The following is an 18739-nucleotide window of genomic DNA, read 5'->3' as shown; positions in this document are numbered from 1 at the left end:
TACATTTACTACTCTGTTTTATCCTGCTCTGTTATTTGCAAATCTTTGTTCTTTACCAAGAGCAATAATGCTGCCGATTACATTGAGGTAAATTATATTTCAAAATCTTCTATGCATTTCATTTTCAGGTGCACTGCTCTCCTTCTCAGTAGCCTTGCTTGCTACTATGCTTCTTTGTTTTGTATGTTGTGTTCAGAAGTATTTCATTGGCCTGAGAAATTATGTATGAGTGTACTGTAAAGAAAAGAACTGCGTAATGCTAGACAGTAAGGGTCATATTTTCAATTACCGGCGCATCCCTGCAAAGTAGCAGGGATGCGGCAGTAATTGTGTGCCATGCCACCACCACCCATTGGCCCAAAACGTCACAGAAGCCTTATGCATCTGTGCCGTAAAGGCAGCGCATTGCTGGAGTTGCGTGCCAACGATGGCGCAGCTCCAGCAATGCTCTGGGGTACCCTATCTCCCCAATGCTGCATCAAGCCGTACGTCGGCTTCAAGCGCGCAGGGTTTGAGTCATGCATCATTGTCCTAAAAATGACTGATTGACATCTTGTAGATTTCCCTCAGCCACTTTTAGGATTCGTTCCTGCGCAGGTACGCCCCCCCATTGCGCCGGAACCCCCCCTGATGGCGCAGGGCTTTACAACGTGATGCATCGCCCATATGCCCATATGTGTTTTTTTTTTAATATATACGCCGCACCAACACCATGGCGAGTCTTTTGTTCTGCCGCTGCGTCAGAAAAGGCACGCAACAATGGAGGAAAATCAGCCGCAACTTCCGCAAGGGACTTATAAATCAGCCCCAACAGACTGAAGTCCAGTCCTTCCTTTAGACAGTCACATGGCTATCAGAAGAAATAGTGGCGGTGGTGGCGGGTGGATTGATAGTTTGAGTATTCACTGATCTGCAAGCAGGATGGACTTTGTCTGTCACGTGTTGCGCACTGCTGCCTGCAGTGCCAGGCCTAGGCAAACCTCTTTAGTAGTCTGTTTATTGAGTTACATAGGAACTTTCTAAGTCAACGTTCCGCAAATCAGGCAATACGAATAACGTAGTATACCACATGAGATAGATCCCGTGGAATAGTTGTCTATCTATTTGCTATTTTTCCAAAATATGTTGTTATTGTTCTTTTGAAATGTTTGATTTGGTTGAAAAATCTCATCCATGTTTTCTGGTTTTTCTTTCTTTCATGTTGTACATCAGCTCCCCCCAAGGGCAAGAGGACACAGGAGGAGGGTGCTGAGGATGCAGGCCAGGATCGGGCAGGCGAGGGCTCCTTTGCTGGCCCCAGTAAGTTTACATTTTAATAAACAGTACCTATTTTTTCCTAGCGTTCCTCATTCGATTTTTTCTAAATCGTCTTTGATCTTCTTGTAGACTGGATATAAATTCTTATCCTGCCTCGAATATGACTCCCTGTGGTATTACTAGACTATTCTTATTAGTCTGTCTGTGTAGCTAACTAAGATTGGACATTTGGCAATTCCATTGGACTCTCATTATATTCAGCAATACCTCTATGCACTGTCTCCTTACTGACTAGATAGTGTGGAAGAGTCATTCAGCTCCCGAAGTCACCGATTATAGATCCCCAATGATCTCTAGATTATCGTACGCAGGACAAGAGAGTAGTACGGAGTCACAGCACAGTCAAGAAGAGTCAGAGGCACTCATGCTTGCAAAAATTCCAAAACCTTTAGCTCATCCACTCTAGTCTAGAGGAACAAAAACCACAGAGTCTATTTAAGTGTAAAAGCTTTATTAAAAGTAAACACATTTATTAAAATCTACTTTGTCATAAAACTATTTAACTGTAAACGGAAAAGTGGTTAGTGCTGACGATTAATTGGACACATTTCTTGTGGTCGAGCCGAACTCTCACCTAGTTTGAACTTGATCCTGGTCGTGTTCTTAGGACTCAGGAGTCAAGCTTCTGTCTGTTAGGAGAAAAAGTGGTGCGTGTTAAAAATCAAAAGCAAGCATTCATCAGTTGTGCATAAAAGTGCAGCAAGACAACAGCCTTCCCTGGAAAATGGGACATTTTTACTATGGAGTAGACAGTCACAAATTATTACATTGTATTCTGTTTTTTTAACATTTCTCCTAGACCAAATATTATATAGTAGTGAGTGGTGTATTCTAACATTCTTAAATGTACTTTGTAGGTGTAACATCTGGTGACGGGGCCAGCGCGGAGGTGGCTGTGTTGGACTTGGACTCGGAGGCCTCTGGGGAGGAGGCGGCGTTAGAAGAGCTGGTGGCCGTTCCTGTGGGGGATCAAACGGTGGTGGCGGAAACAGGTAAGCTATATATTCCTTACTTATTGAGATTGAAGACTGCATAGTGTGCTTTCTGCACGGGTGTATTACAATTACAAATCAACCAGGTAGTAGCCTCCTCGAAATGTACTTCGACTTAGCTGTGAAGTTTTTGGTGAGAAGAATCCCAATAAGTTCTTAGACGAACGTGATGGATGGGATGAACGAAAAGCGAAAGAAGGGTGTAAGTAAGTGGGACGCGAACTTGTATGATGGCTGGCAAAGAAGAACGATATGTGTTTGCTTGGACCCAGAGGTGGCTGGGAAGGAAAGAATATGGTATGGTGCATGGCTGGGTCAATGATGAAGCAAGGATGGGTGGAAGGACAGCAGCCTGGGTGGGTGAAACAGAAACTGTATGTGTGCGTATACTTTGACTGAATGGATGCCTGGAGCATGGTATTCTCTGACTCTTACATAGCACATGTGTATCTAGAGAGAGTAGATGGTCGCCAGGTGAAGTAAGTGTTACCTTGAAGAGCATGTACCACCGCACCCGCACGTCCGTCCCAGTGCAGGGAAGGCAAGGAAAAGAAATTGTAAATGTGTCCAATACTACCATGAATAGTAGCAGTACTTTGTATTGCGTTTGCATTCACAGCATATATCTGGTTATTACGGTGGACACTCCGTACCTCTCTTAATAACTTTAGTTTACTTGTAGTACGTCATTCATGTGTGGGTGTATCACTGTTCACTCAATATTAAGCAAAGCACCTAAAGTCATCTCATCTGTCATTAAATACGTCCCATGTGAAGTGATAGATAATCAAATTAGTTAGCTTCTTCAGTTTCCTTTTCTAGTACTCATTTGCACTGTAGGGTGAAAGGTAAATTAATTAAGCAGTAGCCCTTGTAACAGAGTATTCTCAGTGCCACCCGTAATAGAAAAGTAATAGCTTCACCACCTGCATGTACTGGACCGGTACAGTAACGCAAGTCTGTCTCCATCATCATGGTGTGCAACTTTTTTTCTCGGGTGCAACTTCACTGTGCTGTGTCCATGTCATTCTGCCGGCTTGCATAAGATAACGTACCCATTTCCCTAAACAAGAGAGAAGAAGAAGAATAAGACTGGTGTACTGTCATAGTCGACTGTAATGGAAGTCCATAGTGGTCGTAGAATTAGTTCATTAAACTACCACTACTGTTAGAGCAAGGATGCAGAAGTGGGAGGTTACATAGATACTGTCCTCAATAGTTATGTACTGTGCTTTCAATTTGCTACTTGTACTCTGTGACCCAACTTTCGGCTCAATCACTTTGTGTTATTAATAAGGAGCATTGGTTACAGACTATGTCTTTCTTTCTTCATATAGTTGCTCCTTCCAAATCAACAACAAGGAGGGAGCAGGCTAGATTGGCCCGGCAACGGAGGCTGGAGGCCACAGTCGCCGAGTATCGGCGGCTGGTGGCCCTGGAGGAGGAGGAGGACACGCAGTCGAGCGGGGCAACATCTTCGACTGTGACCACTGCATCCTCCTCCGTGACTAAGCCAGCGGGACCGAGCCGGGCTAAGAAAGCCGACCGCCACCGCCAAGCAACCGAAATACCAGCTGCCCCCCACAGGAGCTGCAAGGAACGCCAACGCCGCCTACGAGTCCGCATGTCCAACCTGGAGCAGGAGGTCCTGAGGTATAAGACCTTGGTTAAGGGCCTCCGCTCCGAGCTTGCCACCCTCCGCAAGGAGTATGATGCCCATGCCGCATCATGCACCAGCACCAGCACCCTCCAGTAGTGGAGTGTCCCTTGCCCTTTTTTTATTGACTTTTGGGGGGTGGGATTTGGGAGTTGGGATCGTTTTGGGACGTTTCAGAGACAATCGTTGGGGTTAGGGTGGGTGAGGGAGATTATTTTGTTAGGGATAAATAAATATATTTTTCAACTTTATCTGACCATACCTGTTTTTTACTGCTTTTCAGTCTGGTGGGTGGGGGGCGGGGGTGTAACAGTAACTTTGTTTTCCTGAACAGTCGTAGGACTTTAGTAGTACAACCGTCAATCTCTTGTCTACTCCGAAATAATACTCCATTATACTACCTCCCACCAAACGCTTATCTTACCTGTAATTTGTGTTGGAAATTAGGGCTAGGCCCAGGGCTGGCTCCAGGTGAAATGGGGATTAACGTTGTCATTCCTGGGCGGGTGACATTTCCTCATTGCGGTGGTACTAGTGGTGTGACACAGTGGCAGTTGCATGCCTATGGAAAAAAAGAAAACGAAACCTTGTTTGTACTCCTTACTGTAGCATTACAACGGTTACGGTACGATCGAGAAAATAGCAGGTGACAGTACACTAGAACAGTGCCATAATGTAGCCTAACAAATGGTAAAGTATTGCAAGTATAACTAGTACTTGCGTTGAATTTATTTGACATTGGCTACTACTACTAGAAGATATAGTACTGAAGCTGAGTAAGTCTAGAAGATATCCTCGTATTCCTTCACCAGCCTGTTGCTGCTATCACCTTATCCTCCCCAGCAAGTGTGTGGAATTATTGATGTCATTTTAGTCAGACATCAAGCAAAACAACACAGCCCGGGGGAAGAGGGTTAGGGTTTGTAAAATGGATGGGAATGGGGGTTTCTTTTTGGGTAGGTTTTGTTGAGAGAAGAAAAAAAAAGCAGAGCATGGACAAACAATAATTGAAGATACAGAGTTTACAGACAATCTTTGGTTACAAACTAAAGGTAAGCACATGCAGTCACACTCATAGAATAAAAGACAACAATGGATACTGTATCTGTATTGCGTATGTTGTTGGAGTTGTCCTGTTGAAATTGGTAAGTAAGTTGCATGCAGCAAACAATTCCTCTTATTGGCGGCACTCCTCCATTCCAGCTGACGCTTCGTCCATCAATGTGGTGGTGACCACTGACAGAAGAGACACCCTGTCCACTGCCTGCCTGGCGGATGTTGACTGAAACCCGGCCTGTAATTATTGAACGGAAAACAGGAAGTGCTATTACAATACCACTGATAAATAAATAAAAGGTATGTACGCTGTGTGGTTCAAAAAGTGACACTTTGATTTCCCTAATAGACAGTACAATATTTTTGAAATTGCGTGCTCTGTCTGAGTCACCTTTTTAAGGATCAATAAGTATGGCCAAAATATTATAGCGGATCTTTCCCCTCAAGGTGGGTGTACTACTGTGTTTTAGAACAAAATTTGACCTTCCCAGCAATGCTCCCACCAAGACCCTTACTAAAGCCAGTCGCAAAAATGTAGAAGAACCCAATCATATCTCCAAAAACGATGCCTAGCAGAAAAATGGTTACAAAACGTACTTTGAAAGTAACAGTAGACCCAAATACAGACCGTGGATTGTATTCAAACCACTTGCCTGCAAGCAAAAGTATCCATAGCCAGCATCGCTCCAACAGTGCTCTACAACAACAGAACCGCGTTGCAATAGAACCCCCCTAAACACATGCAATCCTGCTGCTAGGGCTAACCCTAACGAACCCTAACTTACAAAAAGTGCCAAAACTGGTGTTTCCTTATGGATTTTGTCCAACAAACTTCTAGCCGGTATTAGACCTTCCCAGGAATGCCCCAGGCAAGACCCGCCAACCCACCCGCAAAAAAACACGCGACAACACCCCCAAACAGCGAAAAAGCGAAATCTCATACTTACAATATCTCTCGGCCTTCGGTCCAAAGTAACGCGCTGTGCAGCTAGGTCATCATCAATCATCATAACTCCTGTTTTCCACCACGGATTTCCTGAAAAGCAAATGCAATCAAGATTAGACTGTCGCAGCAGTGCTTCGACAGAGACCCCGGCCGCAACCCACCCACGAACAGCAGGAAGCCCCCCAAAACGCTACATTGAGCAAGATGTCTGAAGAAATGGCATAAAAAAGGCTTTTCCTTAAGGATTTTGTCCAAAACACTTCTATCCGGCATTAGACCTTCCCAGGAATGCCCCAGCCAAGACCCGCCAACCCACCCGCAAAAAAACACGCGACAACACCCCCAAACAGCGAAAAAGCTAAATCTCATACTTACAATATCTCTCGGCCTTCGGTCCAAAGTAACGCGCTGTGCAGCTAGGTCATCATCAATCATCATAACTCCTGTTTTCCACCACGGATTTCCTGAAAAGCAAATGCAATCAAGATTAGACTGTCGCAGCAGTGCCTCGACAGAGACCCCGGCCGCAACCCACCCACGAACAGCAGGAAGCCCCCCAAAACGCTACATTGAGCAAGATGTCTGAAGAAATGGCAAAAAAAAGGCTTTTCCTTAAGGATTTTGTCCAAAACACTTCTATCCGGCATTAGACCTTCCCAGGAATGCCCCAGCCAAGACCCGCCAACCCACCCGCAAAAAAACACGCGACAACACCCCCAAACAGCGAAAAAGCTAAATCTCATACTTACAATATCTCTCGGCCTTCGGTCCAAAGTAACGCGCTGTGCAGCTAGGTCATCATCAATCATCATAACTCCTGTTTTCCACCACGGATTTCCTGAAAAGCAAATGCAATCAAGATTAGACTGTCGCAGCAGTGCTTCGACAGAGACCCCGGCCGCAACCCACCCACGAACAGCAGGAAGCCCCCCAAAACGCTACATTGAGCAAGATGTCTGAAGAAATGGCAAAAAAAAGGCTGTTCCTTATGGATTTTGTCCAAAACACTTGTATCCGGTATTAGACCTTCCCAGGAATGCCCCAGGCAAGACCCGCCAACCCACCCGCAAAAAAACACCCGACACAACACCCCCAAACAGCGGAAAAGCTAAATCTCATACTCACAATGTCTCTCGGCCTTCGGTCCAAACGCGGCGCTGTGCAGCTAGGTCGTCATCATCATCAATCATCATAACTCCTGTTTTCCACCACGGATTTCCTGAAAAGCAAATGCAATCAAGATTAGACTGTCGCAGCAGTGCTTCGACAGACACCAAAAATTACACACAAACCCCCGGAACCCCGCCAAAGAGCACCTCAAAGGCAAGCAAGTCAGCAAAAACGGCAAGAAATTTCCACCTCATATTTGGTCCAAAACACTTTTGTCCATTATTAGAGCTTCACAGCAATGGGCCCAAAACCGTCAACTCACCCGCAAAGAAGTACAACACCCCCACAAGTGCTGAGTCTTTCTTCATTGTGCGTAATCCAGCACTCTGCTTGGAGGGAAATCGCAGTCTGGAGGAGGAGGATAGAGGAGCATGTTCTTCGGAACTTGTGAACCTGAGGAATGTAGACTGCGGCACCTTCAAAGCAATAAGCAAACAAGTGAAGACAGTTCTGATGATGGTCTTGTTTTTGGGATTAGGTGATTAAAGTTTGAATTTAATTAACTGTGCAAAACAAAGAAAGAGAGACACAAAGCACACAGGAATAAAAGTGAATAAGGACGAAAAAGAAAGTTCTTGATTGATTGTCTCATTTTCAGGGCTCGGTGTCAGGGAATAAGAACAAGATTTCGTCATCATACTCTGCGAATTCAGGCTGGATGAGGTCAGTGGCACCGAACAGAGAAAAAATCCCCTCATCTACGTTGCTGTCCTCCTCGTCTTCATGCGGCGTGCTTTCTCGTACTTTGTAATCTGGTGGTATGAGTTGCTGATTCATCTTGATCATTGTCAGCCGCTCCACATTTTTGGGCGAGAGGCGGCTCCGTTTGGGAGTTACAATGCCACCAGCAGCACTGAAAACACGTTCAGAAGACACACTTGCGAGTGGGCAAGACAAATAGTTTATAGCCAGGTTGTAGAGCTGTGGCCACAATTGTTTTTTACCATGCCAATACTGCAATGGCTCCTCATTAAGAAAGACCACTGTTGAGTCATTCAGATAGTCCTGCACCATCGACTCAAGGTCATCAACTGTTCCTCCACTTTGCTTACTTTTTGCTGTGCTGGCTGTGACATTTTTTCGAGAACCATACCCCATCAAACTTAGCCAATCCTCCTCCCCAGCCACTGTTAGTGTTGTCATTGTGTGTGGTGCAGATGATCCAGTTGCCGGTGTCTTTAACGGCTGAGAGGTCACTTGTGCCCCAGCCACAGGTGCAGAAGTGGATTCTTGTGACTGCGGATGGCCTGCTGATGCTGATGCTGATGTACTGGCTTCTCCTTCAATAACCTGCCGTTCTTTTTCAAACCTCTTGGCTGACCAGGCTAACCAATGTTTGTACTTTTGAACATCTGCATCAGCGAAAGGAAAGAATGCGTTGTCTGCCAGCGCCTTTTTGTAGCGTGGATCCAGAATAGTAGCACAAATGTAATGCTGATCTGAGTTGATGTTTTTAAGACGTTCATCACCACGTAGGCGATGTAATAATTTCTCAGACAAAATGAAATGGGTTTTTTTTTTTTCATCTTTTTGAAACTCAGAAGAAACCGCCATCAGTTGGTGCTCCAGTATGCACAACAATGGGATAGCTTTTCCCAAATTACAGTCCTCCTGGCTGACTGCACGCGTGAAGAACTCAAAAGGACGAAGCATGTCTGTCAGGCTTTTAACTATGGCCCATTGCGCCTTACTCATCCGCAGGTCCTCCTTCTGAGATGTAGCCTCTGTCAAGAAATAGTGATTGAGTACCGTATACTGCTCATACAGACGCTCAAGCATGTAGAAGGTTGAGTTCCAACGTGTTGCCACCTCCTGGATGAGTGCTTTCACTGGCATTCCACGTTCAAGTAGCAGTCTCCGCAGATGCTTCCGGGCCTTAAAAGAATGGCTGAAATGGTTGCACATTTTGCGGCAGGTGGCCATTACCTCGAACGCTGGACTCTCTTTTTCACTCAAGAATTTTTGAACTACCAGGTTGATACAGTGCGCCAAACACGGCACTCTAACATGGTCACCCTTCGACATGGCCTTAACTACATTGGCGCCATTATCCGTGGAAACATAACCAATCTTGCGTTTTAGGGGGGATAGCATTGTCAAGACCTTTTTGTCAAACTCTTCCAAAAGGTTTTCTGCTGTGTGACTTTTCTCCAAGCCAAACATGGCTAGTGTTGCATGTTTCCGAGCAGCTTTGAAAACTTGGTCCGGGTCAACACCTGCGTTTAGCTTTGCTATAACACCTGAAAAAGAGACCCAGTGTGCAGTGATGCACATGTAATCATCGCCTGGGCCACTGGTCCACATGTCTGTTGTCAGATGTATTGTGTGAACAGCACTCTTCTGCAAAGCTGCCCCAATCGCCTGCAGCACATCTTCATGTAGTGCTGGAACCGCAACTCTGGCAAAATAGAACCGGCTCGGAACCTTCCATTTAGGGCAGAGCGTTGCCACTAATTCAAGAAAACCTACCGCTTCTACAAAAGAAAAAGGTAGAAGGTCCACAGCTAGCATTTTAGCCAGCTTAGTGTTATACAGACGCGTCAGTGGGTGGTTGCGTTCATATGGCACGTCTGAAGTAAGCATTGTTCTAATATTGCCCTGGACCAAGCATTTACGGGCTGATAATGACTTCGTTGACCCAATTTTGCTCGCTGGTGAACTTTTGTGCGTTGGTGTCTCACTCGCTCCAACACTCTTAGTGTGCCTCACATTGGGTGTGCTGCTGACAGGGGTACTGGGTGTAAGGGAAGTGTTTGACACGTCTTCTTCCTGCTCGTCATCATCATATGAAACATCAACGTTTCCTTGAATTTGGCCTTTCTTGATCGCATCTAGGTGCGCAAACCATTTGACAGTGTGCTTTCTCTCAAGATGACCTCTCTGGCCGCCGGTACCATAGTTGGTACCTGACTTACCACGACTAACTGCAAGCTTACAAAGGGTACAAATGGCAAACTTTGGATTTTTTGGACAAACAGTAAAGAAGTCCCAAACTGGGGACTTGAAGTGTCTGTGGGACATGGAGGAGGCGGCGATACTGGTGGTGGTGGTCATGAAGCTAATGCCAGATGAAGTGGAGGATGTGGATTGCCCAACTTTTGTACGTTTTGCACTTTCACCGCCACTAATTAAGGTCGAGGTTGACGGAGGTCTCTTCTTGCCAGAAAGAAATATGGAAGCGGGACGAGTTGGTGTACTACTTAACTCCAATGATTGTGGTGTTTCCACTGCCTCCTCATCGACAACATCATCATCACGCTCAGCAGCTCTTCGGGCTAGGGTCAAAATGTCTGTTTGCTGCATGCCCGCTGGGGCTGCAGTGACCTTTATGATGACTGGGTCGTCGTTGGCAGAGTCTTCATCAGCAGCAGTATCCGCCACTTCTTGTTGAGACTCATCACACTCCATAACTCTGAGACTTTGGACGAGCTTCCTTTTACGCTTAACTACCTTTGTTTGTTCCCAAGTTTGATCCGTATCATCAGAAGGAGGTGTGCTTGAAGAGGATGTAGACACCACCCTTGATCTCTTCCTTGCTAGGGGTGTGGAAGACAATGAAGGATCATCAGGAGGAGTGGCTTCCTCAAATGATACCTCGCCTTGATTGTCGATTTCCTGATGTGCCCCTACTTCGGGAGGAACAACTATTGTGGGCACTTGTTGTGACCCTCCATGCACCTCTGCTTGCGCATCTCCTTGCGCTGCCTCTCCTTCCACATGTACTTGGGCTTGTACTTGCACATGTGATTGTTGTTGCCGCTGTGGTTGTTCAACACTCGTCAGATGAGCTACAACAACCTGTGTTGATTGAGGGACATTGCTGCTGCTTTCTTGCGATGAGCCAACATCACTGGTCGATGGTGATTGAAGAAGTATACTGGCTGCCTCTGCAGCACTCAAGGGCTTGGACTTAAGTTGGCGTGGTGGTGGTGGTGGCACTGAGCCCAATGGAGCGGGGGTGCTGCTGCCAGCTTGGTCCCCAGCAGATCCCGCTGCAGCTGCTGCAGGCATACTTTTTTTTTTACTCACAAAAAAAGGGGCGGGCGGCACACCAGTGTCCTTGGTAACTTGCTTCTTCTGCTCCTTACTGGCACCTTTCTTGCTAGAGGAGCTACGGCTTACTTTTTTTGGGGCCATCTTCTTCAGAGCAGGTCAGCAGGCAGCAGTTGCACGAGTTGCAGAGGGTTCTGTGTCCAGACGTGACGTCGCGTGACGTTATGCTGCACACACCGCTGCAGGACTTCTTCCTGGCACTGGTGGTTCTATTGAGTCTTCTTGTGCACCTAAAAGCAATGGAAGACAGAGGAACATCAGTTCAGTTATACACCCCAAAAAATCGACAAAACACAGAAAAATGAGCACAATCCCATGCCATCCATGATGTTTACATTGAAGACACCCCACAGAAAGACTAGGGACATGCAAGTATGCAACACTCACTACCCCTGGGCATAAGGGATGAAAAGTAGGCAAAATAAGTGCAGGCCTCAGACACTGCCTCTCCTCAAAATGGCCCCCTTACACCCCAAGCACATGTTGCCTGTACCAGCCAGCACTCAAGATGGCCACCACCACCACCCACATGGCCAGTCCACATCAACAGTACACCCCCAAAAAACAGAAAAACAGCCAGAAATCACCACAATCCAATGCCATCCATGATGTTTACATCAAAGAGAGTGAGACCACACCACAGGCACACTCAGTCCATGCACCACCACCACCCCTGGGCAAGCAAAAGGCCACACCAGCAGCCCCCCAAAAACAACAAAAAACAATAAAATAAGCACAATCCCAGCCCATCCATGGCCTCAATTATGTTTAAATTCAAGAAGACACCCCACAGAAAGACTAGGCCCATGCAACACTCACCACCCCTGGGCAAAGGGCCACACCAGCAGGCCCAAAAAAACGACAAAAACCAATAAAATCTGCACAATCCCAGCCCATCCATGGCCTCAATGGTGTTTAAATTCAAGAAGACACCCCACAGAAAGACTAGGCCCATGCAACACTCACCACCCCTGGGCAAAGGGCCACACCAGCAGGCCCAAAAAAACGACAAAAAACAATAAAATCTGCACAATCCCAGCCCATCCATGGCCTCAATGGTGTTTAAATTCAAGAAGACACCCCTCAGAAACACTAGGCCCATGCAACACTCACTACCCCTGGGCATAAGGGATGAAAAGTAGGCAAAATAAGTGCAGGCCTCAGACACTGCCTCTCCTCAAAATGGCCCCCTTACACCCCAAGCACATGTTGCCTGTACCAGCCAGCACTCAAGATGGCCACCACCACCACCCACATGGCCAGACCACATCAACAGTACACCCCCAAAAAACAGAAAAACAGCCAGAAATCACCACAATCCAATGCCATCCATGATGTTTACATCAAAGAGAGTGAGACAACACCACAGGCACACTCAGTCCATGCACCACCACCACCCCTGGGCAAGCAAAAGGCCACACCAGCAGCCCCCCAAAAACGACAAAAAACAATAAAATAAGCACAATCCCAGCCCATCCATGGCCTGAATTATGTTTAAATTCAAGAAGACACCCCACAGAAAGACTAGGCCCATGCAACACTCACCACCCCTGGGCAAAGGGCCACACCAGCAGGCCCAAAAAAACGACAAAAAACAATAAAATCTGCACAATCCCAGCCCATCCATGGCCTCAATGGTGTTTAAATTCAACAAAACAGTTGTATCATGCACCCATAACCAACCCTGGTCCTACTGGATACTGTGGCTACCCACAATATAATTTATTTAATTTTCTGAAAAAGTTCCAAAATTGTACTTGCAGCAACTGTAATGCCCCAAACAAACTTACTTGTGAAAGTTGATTTCTAATCCAAAAGTGATCCAAAGACAGTCAAAAAGGCCTCAAATCCAAATATCCAGCAGCACCCACAAAAAGTAATCCTTCCAGCTCCAGATCCAAATGAAAGTGACCAGGAGATGGACAAAGCACTGGGAGGAGCCTGCTGGACAGGAACAGGAAGTTGGAGACTGTGGGGCACTTCCTTCCTCCCCCCCCCCCCAAAATGGACTCCTTGCAAAAAAAAAGGCCATGCAAATGTCAACCTGAGGAGTGATTCTGATAAAAATCATAATTTTCTGAAGGTTTATCCTGTTTGCTGGTGATTTTCTTGTGCGAAATTGCAAAATCTCTATTTCGCAAGTGCGAGATTGTTCCTTTCCGCCGCAACTACGTGTTCGCAATTGCGAACTCTCGCGAGGTGTGCTGTGCAAGGTGGCAAGCCGCGAGTACGTATTCGCGGGCGACAAACTCCCGCGGGAACACGGAGCAAGATCTAAAATGGCGCGTCACTCGCAAAGAAAAACAACTCGGCAAACGCTAAAATGACGGAAAGTGAACGCCGTGCACCACGCCGCGCGCCGCAACCAAGCAAAAAATCCGCCGCGAGCGGATTCACGGATTTTCGACAAATTCGCGAGCGTTCGCGGATTGCGAATTTGCCGAAAATCCGAAAAATCCGCGAGCGGAGCGGATTTTACGCCCATGCTTACTCATAGTTATCCACCTTCAAAGGCGGGCCTGACCGTGAGGTTTGCAGAATGATGTCCATGTCACGATAGCTGAACACTCTGGCAATCAAGGGCCTCGGAGGTGCACCCGGCTTCGGTCTACCACCCGGCACCCTATGAGCTCTTTCAATAGAAAAATAGCTGGACAGCGTCTTGGGCTTCAGGTGTTTCATGATTGATTCCTCCACATACAAGTCCACGGCTGGCCCCTCCGTCCGTTCCGGAACCCCTAAAATTTGGATATTGTGACGGCGGGCCCGCCCTTCATAATCGTCTAGCTGTTGCAACATCCGTGCCTGCTTTTTCTGCATTTCTAGCATTTGACTCTGGAGCTCCGAAGTGTCCGCCTGCAAGGCACCTGTCACAACTTTCAATTCCTTAACGCTCTCATCTATTTTCCTGAAATCCGCTCGTAGCAACAAGACCTCAACAGTGACTGAGTCCACCGAGGTAGGTACTCCACTTATCGCTGCCATAACATCATGTAGAGTCGGCTCTAGTCCCGGTGCATGGGCCACCGCAGGTCCCTCCTTGTCCGATCTTGGTGAGTCATCTTTTTCTCCCGCTTTAGCCCAAGCAAACTTCGCCAGCTGTTTCTGGGCGTTGGTCCTAGAGCCTTTCTCCCCTGTCGCCATGGTCACAGAAGCCAAAACCCACAGATCAGTGTAACAGGCACCCAGCCAGCACAACCGCAGCCAGACGATGGTATCAGTTCAAGCAGATGTGTGATACCAAGAAGCACTAATCTCTGGGATCTGATCCAACGGCCCTCCACACGCAACGGCCAGCTATCAAGAGCCAGATACCAGCCACCTTCTTATCCAAGAACACAGCACACTCCCTCTCATTGCAGTTCCCAGGTGACGTCCAGCACAGCATGCAGCGTTCTCAATGAAGCCATCCAACCGGGCCCCCCAGGACGATCCACTATTCACTGTACCTTCCTAGGTCTCTGGGAATGAGTCACCGAGGGCTACAGCACAGGCCCCGGGTCCGCGCTCCCAAGCACTCCAACCGACACCAACAGCACAATTAGGCAGAACAGTGCCCACACGCCAGCTTCACCAGTGGCCAGCTGCAGCAGCCCACACTCCAACCAATGTCCATGAGAGACACCGCCAGGATCTCCTCTCACTGGATCCACCACACTGCTCCTCCCTGTTGAGCTACCACCTCTGCACAGCCTGCATCCTGATAGAAGGCCACAGCTTCACCCAGCAGTCACCGTCACTCCCCAAGCCCTCAGACAGCAGCCCAGCATATCCACTCCACGGGGAGTCCTATCTTTCCCAACATCAGTTAGGCATCATGGATCCACCAGAGGGCATCTACAAAGCACCGGCGGAGCAGCCCAATAAACGGGGCACCCGAGCACCGCCGCCCCCCTCCTCCTGGGCATCCCAGCTCCTGGTGAGCAATCTATGCGAGGCAGCTGGCGACGTCCTCAGTCCGCAACTCATTCCCTCCTCGCAATGTCATCTAGGCCCCGCTGGACCACTGCCACTTCCTTCGACCTCCACTCAGCTCTTCCAGCCGCGCAGGCCGCAAAGCCGGGGACCCGAGTCCCGGGCAGTCCCCAGCACTGACCACATGCCCTCAGCTCGGATCAAGGGGCGTCCCGGAGCCACCGTCACGGGTCCTCCGCAACCGCTCCTCAGCACCACCTGCCCACCGCTGGGCTCAGATCTTGCCTGGGGGGAGCGCAAGCACATCCCTGGGCCAACGTCCGCTACCAACCACGGCCCAGGACCGCCATTTTGCCTCCACGGAGGTCTTGAACTTGGATGGTCACAGTCATCAGGCTTCACTCCAGGGGTCCATAAGGCCACACGTCGCATGGGGGGTCCAGGTGTCAAGTCCCCGGCCTCATCTGCACCGCACTTGGTTTTGGACGGCTTAAGGTTGTAAAAAACCCAGCGGAAGGGCAGGAGCACGTTCAGGCAACAGCCATCTCTCTTGGCTGCCAAGAAAGGCTTTTAAGCACTTATGTGTCTGCAAACACATCAAGCAACCAAATGCTTCTCTCACAATTGTCCCAAATGCACACTGACTCATAGTGTGATTCCTGACAAATAACTGTATCCCTTGCACTTTAGCAATACACATTCAGTAGTCTCGAACAGGTGACATGACTGCACACATTCCACATATTTTAGAACACAGTCTCACAAACTGAATCTAGACAAGCAAGACTAGTCCCTGGACTTTATCAAGAGAAACACATTAATCTTATTCAAAACAAACACACCACATACAACCTCTCACAAATGAATAAGTTACCTTTAAAATTGATTTGTAGATTTAAGAAGTATGTCAGTCACCCACCAGATTTTCTTATACAGAATCTCTGTACTGTGCAGCTCTTAGCAAAACCAAAAAAATTTCAAGCTTTCCCTCTCATTCTGCACACATATTTATGTAAATATCAAATCACATTGCTTCCCACATTAATTCAAAAGCTAACACACATTTCTATTGGTTACACATTTCTGCCCTTTACAAGTGACATAAATTTGAACCCTACCCCCAATCTGCTCACTGCCTGTTACCATATAAACAGTTCATGGAACACTTACCTAAACTCATAGGTCACAAGTTCAGCACACAATGTTGCTAACCCAAACAGCAAGTGTGCTTGACTTTTCAAAATAGCGTATCCTATGTAATGTTCCTTTCAAATACTTTTTCTTAACCAATAAGAAACAGGCTTTTAAAAAACAAAAACATGCAACCTACTTTTCAGACTAGAATGATATCAAACAACCAATCATTTATTTCATTTTTTCAAAACTGCATCTTATCCACGATTTTAGAAAAATCTCACTTCTCAAACTGCCATTTCAAAAAACAGAGACCATCTGAGTGCATCCAGACCTCCCTTCAAGATGCTTAGAGTGTGGATTGTGGGACACAGCTATATTTTCTGGAGCCAAAGGTATGCAGAAAACAGAGACATGGACAAAGACCTAGCTTTGCCAAATGTAGACATTAAATGGATTGGACAGAGAGGGTTAAAGTGGCACCAATTGATGCCATTGGTTAAATCCTTTTTGCATCTCTGACCTCATAATTGTGCACTGTGGTGGCATTGACCTAGGCACTTTCACTGGGGTAGGTCTGGAAATGCTTATAAAGGACACCTTTACAGAATTTATGTCACTTTTCCCCCAAACTGCCTTTGTCTATTCTAACATATGCCAAAGGCAGAAATGGAACTGGTCCAATCAATTTTGTCCACAGATTGAGAAAGCTAGGAAACATGTTAATAAATGTTTCTGCTTTTCTCCAACATTATAAGATGGGGTCCATTTACCACAACAATCTGCATTTCAATATGGATGGCATCTATAGGAGAGATGGTGTACATTTTACGGATGAGGGTAACAGAGTCTTCCTCTTGAACTTTAGACTCTGCATAGGTACTTACTTGTAGGTACCAAAATCTCTCAATAAACACAAGGGCTCTTTTTAGAGCCACCCAAGAACTAAACACAAAAGAATGATGTACACACGAAAAATATATATATATTTTTTGCTTGGAGTCGGGCACCCAACGCGTCAGAGTCGTGCACCCAACGTGTAGAAGTCGTGCACCAAACGTGCTGGAGTCACGCACCCTACACGTTCTGAATCGTGCATCCAACGCGCGCACACAAGGGGGCCATGCTGAGCGCCGCGCAGCGTGCGCGACTCGTAATTTTACCGTAAAAAAATAGCCCCATTCACTAATTTCTATTATCCCTGGGGACCCAATCCCCCGGGGCTTAAATAAAATGTTGGGGACCTTGGGGGACCCCCAATGCCGGCCCGATCTCAGCCGGCTCCCCGCGTCCTTCAGGAGCTGGCATTGCTTTTCCACATGGGCTGCTAACATGCAGCTTCCCATGTGGAAAAGCAATTTGGTTTGGATTTTGAAAGAGAGAGCAGGTTTCCCTGCTCTCTCTTTCAAAATCCAAACCAAGTTTGCTATGGGAGGGTGGAAGACCTAGCTCCCACCCTTTCATAGCAAACAGCAGTGTCCTGGAAGTGGGTACTCCGAGACACTGCAGGAGCTGGCCCTGGGGGGTGGCAGTCCCCAGGGCCACAACAAGGCTCCAAGAGGGGGGCGCACGCCCCCTCCAACAATACACAAAGCCCGGGGGGGGTGTTGGTCCCAGGGCTCGGAGGGGCCCTTGAGCCCCCCAACCACAAATTTTGCTCTGGGGGCCTTGGAGCCCCCCAACCATTTAATCTGTAACCCCGGGGGTGGTGGTCCCCTGCGCTGGGGGGCCCCTCTGGTCCCCCCATACATTTTAATCATTTTCACCTGGGATTTGGCCTCCCGGGGGCGAATTATGAAAGAAGCTCCATTATACTTTGCCATTTAAAAAAAATATATATTTATTTTTGGGCCCTGGGAGTACTTGTAGAACCCCCTAAGCAGGTGTAGAGGGTCAGCATATTTCTACCCTGCCCCCTTTATACATTTTGCACCCTTATTCCAGTAACATCTACGAGGCATAAAATGGCTGCTAACACTTCCTGGTTTCGAATGTTGACATCCACTTGACAACCAATAAGCATTCAGCACGCGATCAGGATGGTGCACTTAGGATGCGCTCAGGATGCGCGGATCCTGCGCGGCCATAGATATATATGTACTTTTAAATGTCATTTTCTCAGGAACTACTGAACGGATTTACACCATTTAAGCAAAAGGCACGAGTCTGAACTAAGGGCTACCTCTTTGCCAAATTTGGTCTAATTCAGTTCAGCAGTTCGGGCTGTAGCCGCGATGAACGGTTCTTATGTAAAATTGCATGGGGAAAACACGTTTTGGGACCCCTTTTTTCTCAGTCCGCGCTTGACGAATCACCCCGAGACTTTCTGGATCGGAGAGGACTGGAGCTGGCCATTGATTTTGAAAATTTCGCCAAGATTCATCAACCGGCCCCAAAGTTATTCCAAATAGAATGTTGCAGATTTCCTATGGAAAATAGGCCTAACTATAACTACCTACTGGCGACCACCAGTAGGCGATATATATATATAGTCATTCC

This window comes from Lissotriton helveticus, chromosome 8, assembly GCF_964261635.1.
Source record: "Lissotriton helveticus chromosome 8, aLisHel1.1, whole genome shotgun sequence".
NCBI classification, from domain to species: domain Eukaryota; kingdom Metazoa; phylum Chordata; class Amphibia; order Caudata; family Salamandridae; genus Lissotriton; species Lissotriton helveticus.
The sequence above is the reverse complement of the archived record's forward strand: the minus strand, read 5'-3'. Positions refer to the sequence as shown.